At 55.0% G+C, this 17,302-nt stretch overlaps 1 long non-coding RNA gene and 1 other non-coding gene across 2 annotated transcripts in view; both read left to right on the forward strand.

Annotated features, from left to right (window-relative positions):
• LOC127033394 (uncharacterized) overlaps positions 1-17,302 on the forward strand; it is a 49,775-nt gene that overhangs the window by 19,686 nt on the left and 12,787 nt on the right. The gene's annotated exons all lie outside the window — the stretch shown is intronic.
• TRNAC-GCA (transfer RNA cysteine (anticodon GCA)) lies at positions 1,406-1,477 on the forward strand. Its single transcript has one exon. It is a non-coding gene; the product is annotated as a tRNA-Cys (tRNA).

Below are 17,302 nucleotides of genomic sequence, written 5' to 3' on the forward strand. Positions count from 1 at the left end.
CTTTCCTCACCCTGGAGTAAACTCAGCTTTTTATTCCATCCTTGATGTTTCAAGGAACAACAACAGATGACCGAGGAAAGAGGTGGACAGGGCGGGCCTCAGGTGAGGGGCAGAGAGGTGCAAGTGGTGGGCAGGGCCGGTCTCATGGGTGGGGCAAAGAGGTGTGGGTGGTGGACAGGGCAGGTCAGGGGAGGGGATAGAGAGGTGTGAGTGCTGGGCAGGGCTGGTCTTAGGGGAGGGGGCAGAGAGGTTTAGGCAGGGTGAGTCTCAGGGGAAGGGCAGAGAGGTGGGGGTAGCAGGTAGACCTTGGGGGCGGGGGTGGAGAGACACAAGGAGGCTTTCAGGGAGGAGAGGAGTGAGCAAAAGGTGGACCAGCAGGCCTCAGCCAAAGAGAAAGAGCAGGGGTGGGAGAGTGGCCAAATGGGAGTGAGAGCAGAGCACAGGTGGGGCCTCAGAGGGAGGAGAATAAGTCAAGGGGGTGGAGTGGGCAGGGCTGCCAAGAGGATTCAGGGGGCCTGAGGCAAAACAATTTTGGGGGCCCCTTCCATAAAAAAAAGTTGCAATACTATAGAATAATATATTCTCATGGGATCCCTGCAGGGCCTGGGACAAATTGCCCCACTTGCCCCCCCCCCCGGGTGGCCCTGCTCTCAGCCTCTCCTCATAAGTCCCCTGCCCCCTAATCATTTTTGTTGCCCTCCCCTAGACTCGCTCCAATTTGTTTCTGTAGTGGAAGGGCAAAAATTGGACGCAATGCTCCAGAAGGAGGGGAGGGATAGCTCAGTGGTTTGAGCATTGGCTTGCTAAACCCAGGGTTGTGAGTTCAATCCATGAGGGGGCCACTTAGGGATCTGGGGCAAAAATCAGTGTTTGGTCTTGTTAGTGGAGGCAGGTGGCTGGACTCAATGACTTTTCAAGGTCCCTTCCAGTTCTAGGAGATAGGTATATCTCCAATCATTCATTTAAAAAAAAAAGATGTGGCCTCACCTCTGCTGAGTAGAGGGGAATAATCACTTCCCTCAATCTGCTGGCGATGCTCCTACTCATCCAGCCCAGCATGACCAGTTACCAATATTGAATGCAGACCCAGCAATATTTGATCAATTGGCTACTGTCCATTCAGGAGGTTATTTCCTACCTATTCATAAAGAATGAAGATGCTCTAAGCAGAGGGGAGAGAGCTGTCCTGTTTGTGTAGTTATTCCATCTCCCTGAGAGGTGGTAGCTATGTCACTGGGGGAAGCTATGTGGGTGGGTGTGCAAGCTGTGGTGTCTCCATGTATCTATAAGTTTAATGAAACCCCATTTTTAAAAGCACTGTGGTCTGGGAAGAGAACAGGAGATCTCCGAGGCAGGGCCTGTCCTTCAAAATCTTTAAGATCACAGACATCTCCAGCACAGTCATGGGGGCGTAGTTCAGTGGTAGAGTGTTTGACTGCAAATCAAAGGGTTCTTGGTTCAAATCCTATTGCCACCTTATAAACCTCTTCCTTCAACAAAAATAATGGCATTTCCTTTATGTTCAGGAGTTCCACTGAATAGGGATCCCTGAAATGAATGGAAACACTCAATATTTTCCTGTGCAAATGCATAAAAACCTAGCAAACATGTGCCTCCACTGAAATCAGTTCCAGTCCTCTAAAGGATTAAAGAATCTCTATTGAGGTTGCAGGAAAAAACATCCCGATGTGTAGAAAGAATAGTAAATATGGCAGGCGACCAGCTTGGCTTAACAGTGAAATCCTTGCTGATCTTAAACACAAAAAAGCAGCCTACAAGAAGTGGAAGATTGGAGAAATGACCAGGGAGGAGAATAAAAATATTGCTCAGGCATCCAGGAGTGAAATCAGGAAGGCCAAATCACACATGGAGTTGCAGCTAGCAAAAGATGTTAAGAGTAACAAGAAGGGTTTCTTCAGGTATGTTAGTAAGATGAAGAAAGTCAAGGAAAGTGTGGGCCCCTTACTGAATGAGGGAGGTAACTTAGTGGACAGAGGATGTGGAAAAAGCTAATGTACTCAATGCTTTTTTTGCCCCTGTCTTCACAAACAAGGTCAGCTCCCAGACTGCTGCACTGGGCAGCACAGCATGGGGAGGAGGTGACCAGCCCTCTGTGGAGAAAGAAGTGGTTTGGGACTATTTAGAAAAACTGGAGACAAGCACATGTCCATGGGGCTGGATGTGCTGCATCTGAGGGTGCTAAAGGAGTTGGCGGATGTGATTGCAGAGACATTGGCCATAGACTCATAGACTCTAGGACTGGAAGGGACCTCGAGAGGTCATCGAGTCCAGTCCCCTACCCTCATGGCAGGACCAAATACTGTCTAGACCATCCCTGATAGACATTTATCTAACCTACTCTTAAATATCTCCAGAGATGGAGATTCCACAACTTCCCTAGGCAATCTATTCCAGTGTTTAACTACCCTGACAGTTAGGAACTTTTTCCTAATGTCCAACCTAAATCTCCCTTGCTGCAGTTTAAGCCATTTGCTTCTTGTTCTATCATTGGAGGCTAAGGTGAACAAGTTTTCTCCCTCCTCCTGATGACACCCTTTTAGACACCTGAAAACTGCTATCATGTCCCCTCTCAGTCTTCTCTTTTCCAAACTAAACAAACCCAATTCCTTCAGCCTTCCTTCATAGGTCATGTTCTCAAGACCTTTAATCATTCTTGTTGCTCTTCTCTGGACCCTCTCCAATTTCTCCACATCTTTCTTGAAATGTGGTGCCCAGAACTGGACACAATACTCCAGTTGAGGCCTAACCAGCGCAGAGTAAAGCGGAAGAATGAAACTTTGAAAACTCATGGCGATCGGGGGAGGTCCCGGATGACTGGAAAAAGGCTACTGTAGTGCCCATCTTTAAAAAAGGGAAGAAGGAGGATCCGGGGAACTACAGGCCAGTCAGCCTCACCTCAGTCCCTGGAAAAATCATGGAGCAGGTGCTCAAGGAATCAATTCTGAAGCACTTAGAGGAGAGGAAAGTGATCAGGAACAGTCAGCATGGATTCATCAAGGGCAAGTCATGCCTGACTAACCTAATTGCCTTCTATGAGGAGATAACTGGCTCTGTGGATGAGGGGAAAGCAGTGGATGTGTTATTCCTTGACTTTAGCAAAGCTTTTGATACGGTCTCCCACAGTATTCTTGCCAGCAAGTTAAAGAATTATGGGCTGGATGAATGGACTATAAGATGGATAGAAAGCTGGCTAGATCGTAGGCTCAATGGGCAGTGATCAAAGGCTCCATGTCTAGTTGGCAGCCGGTTTCAAGCGGAGTGCCCCAAGGGTCGGTCCTGGGGCCGGTTTTGTTCAATATCTTCATTAATGATCTGGAGGATGGTGTGGATTGCACCCTCAGCAAGTTTGCAGAAGACACTAAACTGAGAGGAGTGGTTGATATCCTGGAGTGTAGGGATAGGATACAGAGGGACCTAGACAAATTAGAGGACTGGGGCAAAAGAAATCTGATGAGGTTCAGCAAGGATGAGTGCAGAATCCTGCACTTAGGATGGAAGAATCCCATTCACTGTTACACACTAGGGATCGAATGGCCAGGCAGCAGTTCTGCAGAAAAGGGTGAGCTGGGGCATGGGGGCCGCCCGCACCGCAGCAGATAACCCGCGGGGGGCACTGGGGAACCGCTCCCCACACCAGCTCACCTACCTCCCCTCTGCCTCCCTGGGCCTGAGCACGAAGCCGCCGTTTGCTTCTCAGCCCTCCCAGCCTTCCCGTGTGAACCGTCATGGGCAGGGGTTCCAGGGGCCATCAGGGGACAGGGAGAAGGGTGGTATAATGGGGCAAGGGTCCCGGGGGTCATCAGGAATGAGAGGAGAGGTTGGATGGGGCAGCAGGGGACAGGGAAGGAGGGTAGATGGGGTAGGGGTCCCCGGGGGGGCGTCAAGGAACGTGGGGAGTTGGATGGGGCAGGAGTCCCAAGGGGCAGGGGTGGGCCACAACCCCCACGTGGGGGAGGAGGGAACTGATTGTTAAGATTTTGGCAGCTCATCACTGGCCGGGGATGGTAGGCTGAGGAGGCGAGCTGGTGGGCAATGGCGGGGGGTGAGTATGTGAGCCAGGGAGGGGGGGAACAGAGGTGAGCAGTGGGCAGGTGAGCTGGGGGAGTGGGGGTCTGAGGAGGGAAGCGGGCGGGCATTGGCAGGGGGGTCAGGTGAGCTGGCGGTGGGGGAGGAGAGCTGAGGAGGCGAGCGGGTGGGCAGGGAGATGAGCCGTGGGGGCTGAGGCGAGTGGGTGGGCAGTGACAGGCGGGGCGGGTGAGCCGGCAGCAGGGGAGGGGGGGTGAGGAGGTGAGCGGGGGGCTGAGGAGGTGAATGGTGAGTCAGTGGCTGACCTGTTCTACTGATCTGCTCTGGCTCCCAGCCCGTCGCCAAGGGGTGCAGCTGTCTGGAGGTGCTGCCTTCCACGCCTTCCTCAGTCACACCTCATTCAGTCAACAGGGCAACTGATTACAAAGTGGGGGAAAGATCTTATTCTACTTCTAGCAAAGAGACAGTTTTCTTTTACCTTAATTACACTACCTTAGGGGCCCCCTATAACATATTAGCAAGGTTCATTACCCCTGTTTTGGCAGGGCGGTGCTGGGGAAGGAGGGTTTGTTTCCACTAGGCGGGCGGCACTTGGGGGGGGATTGTTTCGGGGGGCCTGGGAGGCGCTGGCGACATTGTTTTTGCAGGGTGGGTGGTGTTGGGGGGGTTGTGTTTCGGAGGGGCTGGGCGGTGCTGGGGGGCGTTCTGTGAGGTTTCAGCCCTCAGCTGTTTTCTTTGGAGTAATATTGCCCTTGCCACTTTACGAGTTATGCAGGCCTGGACTAAACCACAACCTCGGGAGTCAGCATTCACGTATCCTGCAGTCTGAACTTGGAATCTGATACATTCCCTCATTGGCTACCATTGTTTGCCCAGCATGGAAGTGCTCCTTGTATAATGAGTCAGCCAGATTGGGACCCATAGGCATGTAGGGCAGGTCTCCAGTGTGGATTTGAACTGTTTGATGAATAAATTACCCTGTACTAATTGCCAGGATGTTTGGAAGGAGAGTTAAGCCTATTGTTTTCTCAGGCCGAAAGGCTGCTGGAAATGTATAAGAACCTGGGACACGATCCTTCTTCATCTCAGATCTGCTTTGGGTTTCAAGAGGGGGAAACCTTAAGCCACAAGGATTGAGATCCCCAGTCGTTGACTGGAGCCACCCTGAATATGGAAATTGAACTATAACCTATGGACTATTTCTAAAAGGACTTTTGGCAACTACAAGCTCATCTCTACTGTATATCTGAACCTCAAGAATTGAATTCAAGTCTATATGTCTATTAATCTTTTAACTAACACTCTCTCTCTTTTCTTTTCTAATAAATTTTAGCTTAGTTAATAAGAATTGGCTATAGCATGTATTTTAGGTAAGATCTAAGCTATAATTTAACCTGGGTATGTGGCTGATCCTTTGGGATTGGAAGGACCTTTTCTTTTATATGTTGAAGTAAGATTTTCAGGAATCATCATCATATCTGACAGGTGTGTCTGGATGGAGGCCTGAGGCTGGGTACTTTAAGGGAACTGCGTGGTTTAAACTTCTAAGTAACCAGTGAGGTACTACAGAAGCTGTTTTGTGCTGGCTTGGTAAATCTAAGTATTGAAATAACCACCAGCATTTGGGATTTGTCTGCCCTGTTTTGTTTGCAGTTCACCCTGATTGAGTGACCTGAGCTGGCTCCCACAGGCAGCACCGTCATACCTACATCCAGGCTGTAGGGGTCCGGGGGATTTTAGGGGCCTTGAGGTGCACAGATACCTACATCCAGGCCATAGGGGTCCCTGGGGGGCTTAGAGAGTTTGAGGGGGACACAGATACCATTCTCCAGGCTCTAGGGGTCCCAGGAGGGCTTAGAGGGTTCATGAGGGGCACATATTCCTACATCCAGGCTGTAGTGGTACCAGGGGGCTTTGGGGGTTAGTGGGGGGCAAAGATACCTACGTCCAGGCTGGAGGCACCCTGGGAGTCTTAGGAGATTTGTGGGGGCCCAAGATACCAGGCTGTAGGGGTACCAGGGGGTCTTAGGGGTTCGGGTGGGCACAGATACCTATGTCCAGGCTGTATCGGTCCCAGGGGGGGTTAGAGGTTTCATGAGGGGCACAGATATCTACGTCCAGATTGTAGATGTCCCGGGGGGCGTTAGGGGGGTTGTCCAGGCTGTACGGGTTCCTGGGGGGTTAGGGGGTTTCTGAGGGGCACATATATCTACGTGCACACTGGAGTGTCCCAGGGGGCTTATAGAGTCTATATGGGGTACAGATACAAATGTCCTGGCTGTATAGGTCCCTGGGGGGCTTAGGGGGTTTGTGGGGGGCACAGATACCTAAGTTCAGGCTGGAGGGGTCTCCAAGGGTCTTAGGTGTTTGGTGGGGGGCACAGATATCTACTTCCAGGCTACTGGGGTCCTGGAGGGGCTTAGGGTCTGTCATGGAGTGTGGGGGAGTACGGTCCTGCACCCCTCTTCCTGGGACTCACAGTGACTCTCAGCCAGCCAGTAAAACAGAAGGTTTATTGGACAACAGGAGCGAAGGATACAGCAGAGCTTGGAGGCACAAGCAGGACCCCGCAATCGAGTCCTTCTGGGGGTTCAGGAAACTTAGTTCCCAGTTTGGGATCCCCTGAATTCCAACCACCCAGCCCAAAACGGAAACTGAACTAACCCAACTCCCTCCAGCTGGCCCCTTTCTGTGTCCAGCTTCCCGGGCAAAGGTGCTGACCCCCTCCCCCCTGCCTCGCTCAGGTTACAGGCTGAGCACGTGTCCGGTCCTAAAGTCACCCGCTGCTCTCCCATCCCCCACACAGACAGTCCCTACTCCATCACAGTAATGCTCAGAGCATTTCCCGCATGGTGCAACAGTGACACTTTGTGGCCACGCAGGGTAATGCACAGAGCATCACGCCTATGTAGAGGCTGTAGAGATCCGTGGGGGGCTTTGGGGTCACGGGGGGGCACAGATAGCTACGTCCAGGCTGGAGGGTTCCAGTGGGCATTAGGGGCTTCATGGAGGACACAAATATCTATGTCTGGGCTGGAGAGGTCCCTGGACAGCTTAGGGGGTTGTGGTGAGCACAGATACATACGTCCAGGCTGTAGTGGTCCCTGGGGGTTTAGGGAGTTGGTAAGGGGTACAGACACCTACGTATGGTCTGGAGGGGTGCCTGGGGGACTTAAGGGGTTGTGGTTGCGCAGATACCTACGTCCCAGTTGGAGGGGGCCCTGAGGAGCTTAGAGGGTTTGTGTGGCATACAAATAACTACAACCAGGCTGGTGGGGGCCCTATGGGTCTTAGAGGGTTTGTGGGGGGCAGAGATACCTATGTCCAGGCTGGAGAAGTTGTGGGGAGGGCTTAAGGGGTTCCTGGAGGCCACAAATATCTGCATCCAGGCTGGAGGAGTTCTGGGGGTATTAGAGTGTGGGGGGGCACAGATACCTATATCGAAGCTGTAGGGGTCCTGGGGTTGCTTTGGGGCATTTTGGGGTACAGATACCTACTTCCATGCTGTAGGGGTCCCTGGGAGGATCTGTGGGTTCGTGAGGGTGCACAGATACCTACGTCCAGGTTATAGGGATCCTGGGGGGGCTAAGGGGTTTGTAAGGGGTACAGATACATTCATCCAGGCAAGAGGGGTCCTAGGGACCTTAGGGGGTTCATTTTGGGCACAGATACCTGCGTCTAGGCTGTAGGGGTTCCGGGGGCTTAGGGGGGTTGTGGGGTGCACAGATACCTACATCTAGGCTGGAGGGGTTTCAGGGATCTTAGGAGGGTTGTGGGGGCACAGATACCTATGTCCATGCTGGAGGGGTCCTGTCGTGGCTTAGGGGATTCGTGGGGTCAGAGATACCTATGTCTAGGCTGCAGGAGTCCCGGGGGCGATTAGGTGTGTTGCGGGGGGAACAGATACCTATGTCCTGATGGTAGGGGGCCCTGGATAGCTTAGGCGGTTTGTGGGGGTCACAGATACAAACATCCATGCTGTAGGGGTCCCGAGGGTCTTTGTGGGGCTCTGGGGGTCACAGATACCTACCTACAGTCTGGAAGGGTCCTGTGGGTCTTTCGGGGCGTGTGGGGTGTACAGATGCCTACATCTGGGCTTGTGGGTACCCTGGGGGGGTTAAGCTTAAAGGTTTGTGGGGAGCACAGATACCTTTATCCAGCCTAGATGGATCCCAGTGGGATTAGAGGGCTGTGGGGGGCACAGATACCTATGTAAGCAGAATCAAGATGAACTCTACCCTGACATCTGGTGGTGAATTATGGCGAGTGTGGAAAAGAATTTCAGGGGCTGATCGTGTTTGCATAGACACACCCACCCCACCTGACACACCCACGGCAGCCTGGGATGGTTGCTTTGGCAGCTGTGGTATCCCCAGTTTATTTGTTGTTGGGGTGTGAGATGTGGAGTGTTGTCACCCTGATTGTGTGGATGAGGAACTGTGAAACTGCTTTGAGACAGGGATTCTCACCATCAATTGGGTGGCACTCGCTAGACAAGGGAGTGGGCTCCTTGGGTGAGCCAGAAACACCAATTGCATCTTCTTTTCTTCTAACAGTTGAATAGTAGAGCTGGTTTTTGATACTCTTGAGTATTGAAGGTTCAGGTTTCTGAGCTGAAATCACTAAAAAGCTATGTTAACTAATGAGGAAGGCTGAAACTATATTGCACAGCAGCTGAAAAAAAAGAGCAGTTTGTGGGATGGTTGGAGTGGCCCATGAAGTGAGGTGAGTGGAGCAGTTTTTGGAGAGAGCTGGAGCAGATCAGCTGGTGGACTGAGCTGAGCAGTTAGTGGGAAAAGTAGAAGCAGAATCTTATGGAGAAGCAGGGCAGTTGGCAGTGGACCATGTAAGGTGCTCCTTTCTACCCAGGCTGGCAGGGGAAAAACCCTGCAGATAGACTCTTGAACTCTGGGGCTGCGGGACTGTGGGTGATTTTGGGGTTGCTGGAGTCTTGAAACATTTGAAGTATTGGACTTTGGAGTCTTGGGGTGGTTTGGGGATTGCTAGACTCTAGAGCCCAGGGAAAAGGACACGGCCTAGTTGAGGTGTTTTCCCAATTTAATGCTCTGTTGTTCATCTCACGTTATTAAACATTTTCTGCTACACCCAGACTCTGTGCTTGCGAGAGGGGAAGTATTGCCTCTTTGAGGCACCTAGGAGTGGGTATGTAAAATTTTCCCATGTCACTGGGTGGGGGCTCGAGCTGGTTTGCACTCCGTTATAGGGAAAGGACCCGTATGTATTGAACCCAGTCCTTGCTGCTATCAATTCAGCCTGGCAGAAGGGTTCCACCTATGTCCAGGCTGATGGGGTCCCTGGGGGGGGGTCAGGGATTTGGTGGGGGCACAGATACCTACGTCCAGGCTGCAGGGGTCCCGGAGGGGCTTAGGGTCTGTCACGGAGTGTGGTGGAATCCGGCCCTGCACCCCTCTTCCTGGGACACACAGTGACTCAGCCAGCCAGTAAAACAGAAGGTTTTTTTGGCCAACAGGAACGAAGGATTCAGCAGAGCTTTTGGGCACAACCAGGACCCCTCAGTCGAGTCCTTCTGGGGGTTCAGGAAGCTTAGTTCCCAGTTTGGGATTCCCTGAATTCCAACTACCCAGCCCCAAACCGAAACTAAACTAACTCAGCTCCCTCCAGCCGGCCCCTTCCTTTGTCCAGCTTCCCAGGCAAAGGTGCTGATCTCCTCCCCCATGCCTAGCTCGATTTACAGGCTTAGGTCCTGTCCCTCACCTAAAGTCACCCGCTGCTCTCCCATACCCCACAAAGACAGTCCCTACTCCATCACAGTAATGCCCAGAGCTTTTCCCTCACGGAGCAACAGTGACACCGTGTGGCTATGCAGGGTAATGCACAGAGCATTTCCTGCATGGAGCAACAGTGACACCATGTGGCCACGCAGGGTAATGCACAGAGCAGCACACCTACGTAGAGGCTGTAGAAATCCCTGGGGGGCTTAGGGGTCATGGGAGGTACAGATAGCAACGTCCAGGGTGGAGGCATTCCGGGGGGGCATAAGGGGGTTCGTAGGGTAACAGATACCTACGTCCAGGATGGTCGGGACCCTGGGGGAGTTAGGTGGGTTGTGGGGGGCATAGGTACTTGCATCCAGGCTGTAGAGGTCCTGGTGGGGATTAGGGGCTTCGTGGAGGACACCAATACCTATGTCTGAGCTGGAGGGGTCCCTGGACGGTTTAGGGGGTTGTGGTGAGCACAGTGGTCCCTGGGGGTTTAGAGACTTGGTGAGGGGCACAGATACCTATGTATGTCCTGGAGGGGTCCCTGGGGGGGCTTAGTGTTATTGTAGGGGACAAAGATACCTACGTCCAGGCTATAGGAATTGGGGGGGGCTTAGGGTGTCGGGGGGCACAGATATCTACATCCAGGCTGGAGGGGTCCCGGGGGGCTTAGCGGGTTTGTGGGGGGCACAGATATGTATATCCAGGCTGGAGAGGTTCTGGGGAGGATTAGGGGGTTTTGCGGACAGCAGAGATACCTATCTCCAGACTCTAGGAGTCCCTTGGGGGCTAAAGGTTTTTTTGGGAGGCACAGATATCTATGTCCAGGTTGGAGTGGTTCCTGGGAGGTTTAGGGGGTTCCTGGGGGGCACAGATACCTAGATCCATGCTGTAGGGGTCCCCGGGGGGATTTGGGGATTTCTGGGGGGCACAGATATATACATCTAGGCTGTAGGGGTTCCTGGGGGGCTTAGGGGGTTTGTGAGGGCCAGAGATACCTACATCCAGGCAATAGGGCTTCCAGGGGGAATTAGTATGTTGGGAGGGCACAGATACATAGGTCCAGGCTGGAGGGTTCCCGGGGGGGAGCTTAGGCAGTTTGTGAGGGGCACAGATACCTGCATCCAGGCTGGAGGGGTCCCTGTGGGGCTAAGGGGGTTTCTGGTGGGCACAGATACCTACCTCCAGGCTGGAGGGGTTCCTCTGCACATAGGGGTTGTGGGGGGCACAGATACCTCCGTCCAGGCTGGAGGGTCCCTGGGGGGCTTAGCGGGTTCGAGGGGGGCACAGATACCTAAATCCAGGTTGGAGGGGTCCGGGGGGGCTTATGGGGTTCGAGGGGGCAAAGATACTTATCTCTAAGCTGTAGGGTTCCCTGGTGGGCTTAGGCGGTTTTGGGGGGCCCCAGATACCTAAGTCCATGCTGTAGGCGTCCCTACAGGTGCTTATGGGTTCGTGGGGTGCACAGATACTTATGTCCAGGCTGGAGGGGTCCCAGGGGGCCTGGGGTTTCGTGGGGGTCACAGGTACGAACCTCCAGGCTGTAGGAGTCCCAGGGGGGCCGTGGGGGTACAGATACCTACCTAGGCTGGAGGGGTCCTGGGGAGTATAGGGGGTTTTTGAGGGGCACAGATACCTAGGTCTAGGCTGTCGTTGTCCCGGGGAGATTAGGCAGTTCACTGGGGGCTCAGATACATCCAGGCTGGATGTGTCCCGAGGAGCTTAGGGGGTTCATGGGGTGCTCAGACACCTGTGTCCAGGCTGTAGGGATCCCTGGGGGCTTAGGGGGTTCGTGGGGGTCACAGATAGGTACATCCAGGCTGAAGGGGTCGCTGGGGCATTTAGGGGGGTTGTGGGAGCACAGATACCTACGTCCAGGCTAAAGGGATAATGGGGGTGCTTAGGGGATTGGGGCGGACATAGATACCTACGTCCAGGGTCTAGGGGTCCCGAAGGGATTGGGGGTAGAGGGGGGAACAGATACATACGTCCTAGCTGGAGGGGTCCGGGGTGGTTTAGGAGGTTCGTTGGAGTCACAGATACCTACGTCCATGGTTTAGGGGTTCCTGGGGCGTTAGGGGATTTCTGGGGGTCACAGATATCTATGTGAAGGCTGGAGGGGTCCCAGAGGGCTTAGGAGATTTATGGGGGGCAGAGATACCAATGTCCTGGCTGTAAAGGTCCCTGGGGGGCTTTGCGGGTTCGTGGGGGGCACAGATACCTACGTCCAGGCTGTAGGGGTTCCCGTGGGGATTAGGGGGTTTTGGGGGGGCACAGATACAAACGTCCTGGCTGTAGATGTTCCTGGGGCACATAGAGGGGCTGTGGTCGCACATAACCCTACATTCAGGCTGTCAGGGTCCCGGGGGGGATTAGGGGGTTCGTGGGGAGCTCAGATACCTACGTGCAGGTTGGAGATGTCCTGGGAAGGATTAGGGAGTTTCTGGGGTGCACAAATACCTATCTCCAGGCTGTAGGGGTCCCTGTGGGCCTTACGGGTTCATGGGGGCAGAGATAACTATCTCCCATCTTTAGGGGTCGCTGGAGAGGCTTAGATGGTTTGTGGGGGGCCCAAATACCTACATCCAGCCTCGAGAGGTCCCTGGGGGTCTTATAGGGTTCGTGGGTGGCACAGATACCCATGTCCAGCCTAGAGGGGTGGCTGGGGGGCTTAGGGAGGTTGTGGGAGCACAGATACCTAACATCAGGCTGTAGGGGTCTCGGGGGTGCTTAGAGGTCGGGGCGGGCACAGATACCTAAGTCCAGGCTGTAGGGGTCCCGAGGGGATTGGGGGTTGTGGGGGGCAGAGATACCTACGTCCAAACTGGAGGGCTCCCTGGGGGTTTAGTGCATTTGTGGGGGTCACAGATACCTATGTCCAGGCTATAGGGGTCCCGGGGGGCCTTAGGGGATCGTGGGGGGCACAAATACCTAACTCCAGGCTATAGGGGTCCCAGGGGTGCTTAGGAGGCGGAGGGGGTGCAGATACCTATGTCCAGCCTGTAGGGGTCCCTTGGGGGGCTTAGGGGGTTGTGGAGGTAAAGATACCTACATCCCGGCTGAAGGAGTCCTCAGGGGGTTCTTGTGGGTCAGAGATACCTACGTCCAGGCTGTAGGGGTCTTGGGGGGCTTAGGGGGTTTTTGGAGGTCACAGATACCTCCGTGCAGACTAGACGGGTCTCGGGGGGATTAGGAGGTTTATGGGGTGCACAGATGACAACTTCCAGGCTGTATAGGTCCCTGGGGCGCTTAGGGGGTTGTGGGGGGCACAGATACCTACGTCCAGCTGAGCTTTTCCCTGGGGGCAGCCTGCGTGCAGCTGCGATCAGCTGTTTGCTGGGCAGTCTCCGCTCAGCTGCTCCCCCCTCCCTGCTCTTGCGGGGGCTGAGTGAGTCCCCCCCCAAACAGCCTCAGGGGTCGGGGTGGGCGGGGGTGCAGGGCCAGCAGCAGCACAGCCCGCCCCGCTCCCTGGGGCTGCCCCTCACCTCTCGGGCTGATGGCTCTGCCATGGCCTCCGCGTGAATCGCTGCTCCCTGCCCGCCAGGCTCGGCTCCGGCCACAGCAGCATCGGGTGCCCCAGGGAGCCTGGCTAGGCTGGGGCTGGGGGCAGTGGTAGGTTGGAGGGAGGAGAAGCTCCAGATACTGGCAGGGGGCCGGAGGGGAGAGGAGCCTTGCTGGAGTGGGGGAGGAGAAGCCCTGGACTGGGCTGGAGCCATGCTGGGGAGGGGGCGGGGGGGAGGAGAAGCCCCGGGCCCCTGCAGGAGCTGCAGTGGGGGGGAGAAGTGCCAAGCTGGGGCAGAGGAGGAGAAGCCACGCAGGGTTGGGAGGCGGGTGGGGAGAAGCCCAGACCCCAGCAGGAGCTGCACTGGGGGGGATGAAGGGGGAGAGGAGCCACCCTGGGGCAGGGAGGAGAAGCCCTGGACCCTGGCAGAAGATGTGGGGCTGAAGTTCCCGTCTCGGGAGCTTTTTAACAGGTCTGTGCATTTCATCATTTTATTTCCGTCTTATGTTTAAATTCAGTTCTTTGAGTAACGAGTTCTAAAATGCCTCACCTCTCCTGGCTGCAGTAATTATCATTATTACAGTTACTACCGTATTGTATCGCTTCTCCTCCCCCTAACCTCCCACCCCGAACCCTGAGGCTGTTTGTGGGAGGGACTCACTCAGCCCCCGCAGGAGCAGGGAAGGGGAGCAGTTGAGTGAAGCCTGCCCAGCAAACAGCTGATCGCAGCTGCCCGCAGGCTGCCCCCAGGGAAAAGCTCAGCTGGACGTAGGTATCTGTGCTCCCATGAACTGCTAAGCCCTCCAGGGACCCCTCCAGCCTTGACATAGGTATCTGTGCCCCCCACAACCCCCTAAGCCCCCCAGGGACCTGTACAGCCTGGAAGTTGTCATCTGTGCACCCCATAAACCTCTTAATCCCCCCGGGACCCATCTAGTCTGCATGGAGGTATCTGTGACCTCCAGAAACCCCCTAAGCCTTCCAAGACCCCTACAGCCTGGACTTAGGTATCTCTGACCCACAGGAACCCCCTGAGGACTCCTTCAGCCAGGATGTAGGTATCTTTACCCCCACAATCCCCTAAACCTCCCAAGGGACCCCTACAGGCTGGACATAGGTATCTGCGCCCCCCCACCTCCTAAGCACCCCTGGGACCCCTATAGCCTGAAGTTAGGTATCTGTGCCCCCCACGATCCCCTAAGGCTCCCCGGGACCCCTACAGCCTGGACGTAGGTATCTGTGCCTGCCCCGACCTCTAAGCACCCCCGGGACCCCTATAGCCTGAAGTTAGGTATCTGTGCTCCCACAACCTCCCTAAGCCCCCCTGCCACCCCTCTAGCCTGGATGTAGGTATCTGTGCCACCCACAAACCCTATAAGCCCCCCAGGGACCTCTCGAGCCTGGATGTAGGTATTTGGGCCCCCCACAAACCATCTAAGCCTCCCCAGCGACCCCTAAAGATGGGAGATAGTTATCTCTGCCCCCCACAAACCCCGTAATGCCCACAGGGACCCCTACAGCCTGGAGATAGGTATTTGTGCACCCCAGAAACTCCCTAATCCTTTCCAGGACATCTCCAACCTGGATGTAGGTATCTGAGCTCCCCACGAACCCCCTAATCCCCCACGGTACCCCGACAGCCTGGATGTAGGGTTATGTGCGACCACAGCCCCTCTATGTGCCCCAGGAACATCTACAGCCAGGACGTTGGTATCTGTGCCCCCCATAAGCCCCCTAATCCTCACGGGAACCCCTACAGCCTGGATGTAGGTATCTGTGCCCCCCACGAACCTGCAAAGCCCCCCAGGGACCTTTACAGCCAGGACGTTGGTATCTGTGCCCCCCATAAATCTCCTAAGCCCTCCGGGACCCCTCCAGTCTGCACGTAGGTATCTGTGACCCCCAGAAACTCCTTAATGCCCCAGGAACCCCTACAGCCTGGACATAGGTATCTGTGACTCCAACAAACCTCCTAAACCACCCAGGACCCCTCCAGCTAGGACGTAGGCATCTGTTCCCCCCTCTACCCCCAATTCCCTCAGGACCCCTAGACCCTGGACGTAGGTATCTGTGTCCGCCCCGATCCCCTAAGCACCCCCATTACCCCTTTAGCCTGGACATAGGTATCTGTGCTCCCACAACCCCCCTAAATGCCCCAGCCACTCCTTCAGCCTGGATGTACCTATCTGTGACCCCCACGAACCCCCTAAGCCCCCAGGGATCCCTACAGCCTGGACACAGGTGTCTGAGCACCCCACGAACCCCCTAAGCTCCTCGGGACACATCCAGCCTGGATGTATCTGAGCCCCCAGTGAACTGCCTAATCGCCCTGGGACACCGACAGCCTGGACCTAGGTATCTGTGCCCCCACAAGCCCCCTATACCCCTCAGGGCCCCTCCAGCCTAGATGTAGGTATCTGTACCTCCACAAACTCCACCAGAGAGGTCCTTTGGGGCCATCTGCCTCTCCCAAGTCAGGCTAAAGGAGGAGGGTTGGGCGTGGGGCTAGCAACTCCACCTCGTAAAAAGTCAACCCGCTACAGAAATGCCAACAATAGAGACAACAGAGACTTTTACTCTGGAAAAAGAAGGGTCTTCAATTCGAAGATGCATGACGCTGGGTGGTAAAAGCCATGAGGAAGCCACTAAGCCGATTACCCTTCTTGCAACCAGGAGGATTACCATAGGCACATGGAACGTGAGACACCAGACAGGCACTGCAGTGGAACTCCCAAGGCAAGCGGAAAAGAGGCCGTCCAAGAAACACCTGGCGATGTGACCTTCAGGCTGATAGCAAAAAAATGGGCTATACCTGGAACCAGTTAGAACGAATGGCCCAGGATAGAGGACTCTGGAGATCTGTTGTTGGTGGCCCATACCCCGATTGGGGTGACGGGCGTATGTGAGTGAGTGAGTACCCCCACAGCCCCGCTGGGACTCCTACAGCCTGGACATAAGTATCTGTGCACCCCACGAAACCATAAGCACCTGTAGGGACGCCTACAGCATGGACTTAGGTATCTGGGGCCCCCAAACCCCACCTAAGCTCACCAGGGACCCCTACAGCCTAGAGATAAGTATCTGTACCCCCCCGAACCCTATAAGACCCCCCTGGACCCGCCAGCCTGGACTTAGGTATCTGTGCCCCCCACGAACCCAGTAAGCCCCCCAGGGACCCTCCAGCCTGGACAGAGGTATCTGTGCCCACCAGAAACCCCCTTAGCCCCCCAAGGACCCCTCCAGCCTGGATGCAGGTATCTGTGCCCCTCATAAACTGCCTAAGCCACCGCCCCCCGGGAACACTCCAGCCAGGACCTACGTATCTGTGCCCCCTCAACACACTAATTTCCCCTGGAAGCCCTATTGCCTGCACATAGGTATCTCTGCCCCCCACAAACCCCCTAAGGCTCCCAGGAACCACTACAGCCTAGACGTATGTATCTGTGCCCCGCAGAAAACCCCTAATCCACCCGGGGATCCCTACAGCATGGACCTAGGTATCTGTGCCCCCCAGGAACCCCCTAAACCCCACAGGAACCACTCCAACCTGGACATAGATATCTGTGCCTCCCAAAAAAACCTTAAGCCCCCCAGGGACCCCTAAAGCCTGGAGATAGGTATCTCTGCTGTCCGCAAAAGCCCCTAATCCTCCCCGGAACCTCTCCAGCCTGGACGAACATATCTGTGCCCCCACAAACCCCCTAAGCCCCCCGGGACCCCTCCAGCCTGGATGTAGGTACCTGTTCCCCACTGATGCTCTAAGCCCCCCCAGAATCCCTATAGCCTTGACGTAGGTATCTGTGTCCCCTACAATACCACTAAGCCCCCCCATTGACCCCTACAAGACATACATAGGTATCTATGTCCCTCACCAAGTCCCTAAACCCCCAGGGACCACTGTGCTCACCACAAATCCCTAAGCCGTCCAGGGACCCCTCCAGCCTGGACGTAGGTATTGGTGTCCTCCACGAAGCCCCTAATCCCCACCAGGACCTCTACAGCCTTGACACAA

Source organism: Gopherus flavomarginatus, chromosome 12 (genome assembly GCF_025201925.1).
Source record: "Gopherus flavomarginatus isolate rGopFla2 chromosome 12, rGopFla2.mat.asm, whole genome shotgun sequence".
In the NCBI taxonomy this organism is placed as follows: domain Eukaryota; kingdom Metazoa; phylum Chordata; order Testudines; family Testudinidae; genus Gopherus; species Gopherus flavomarginatus.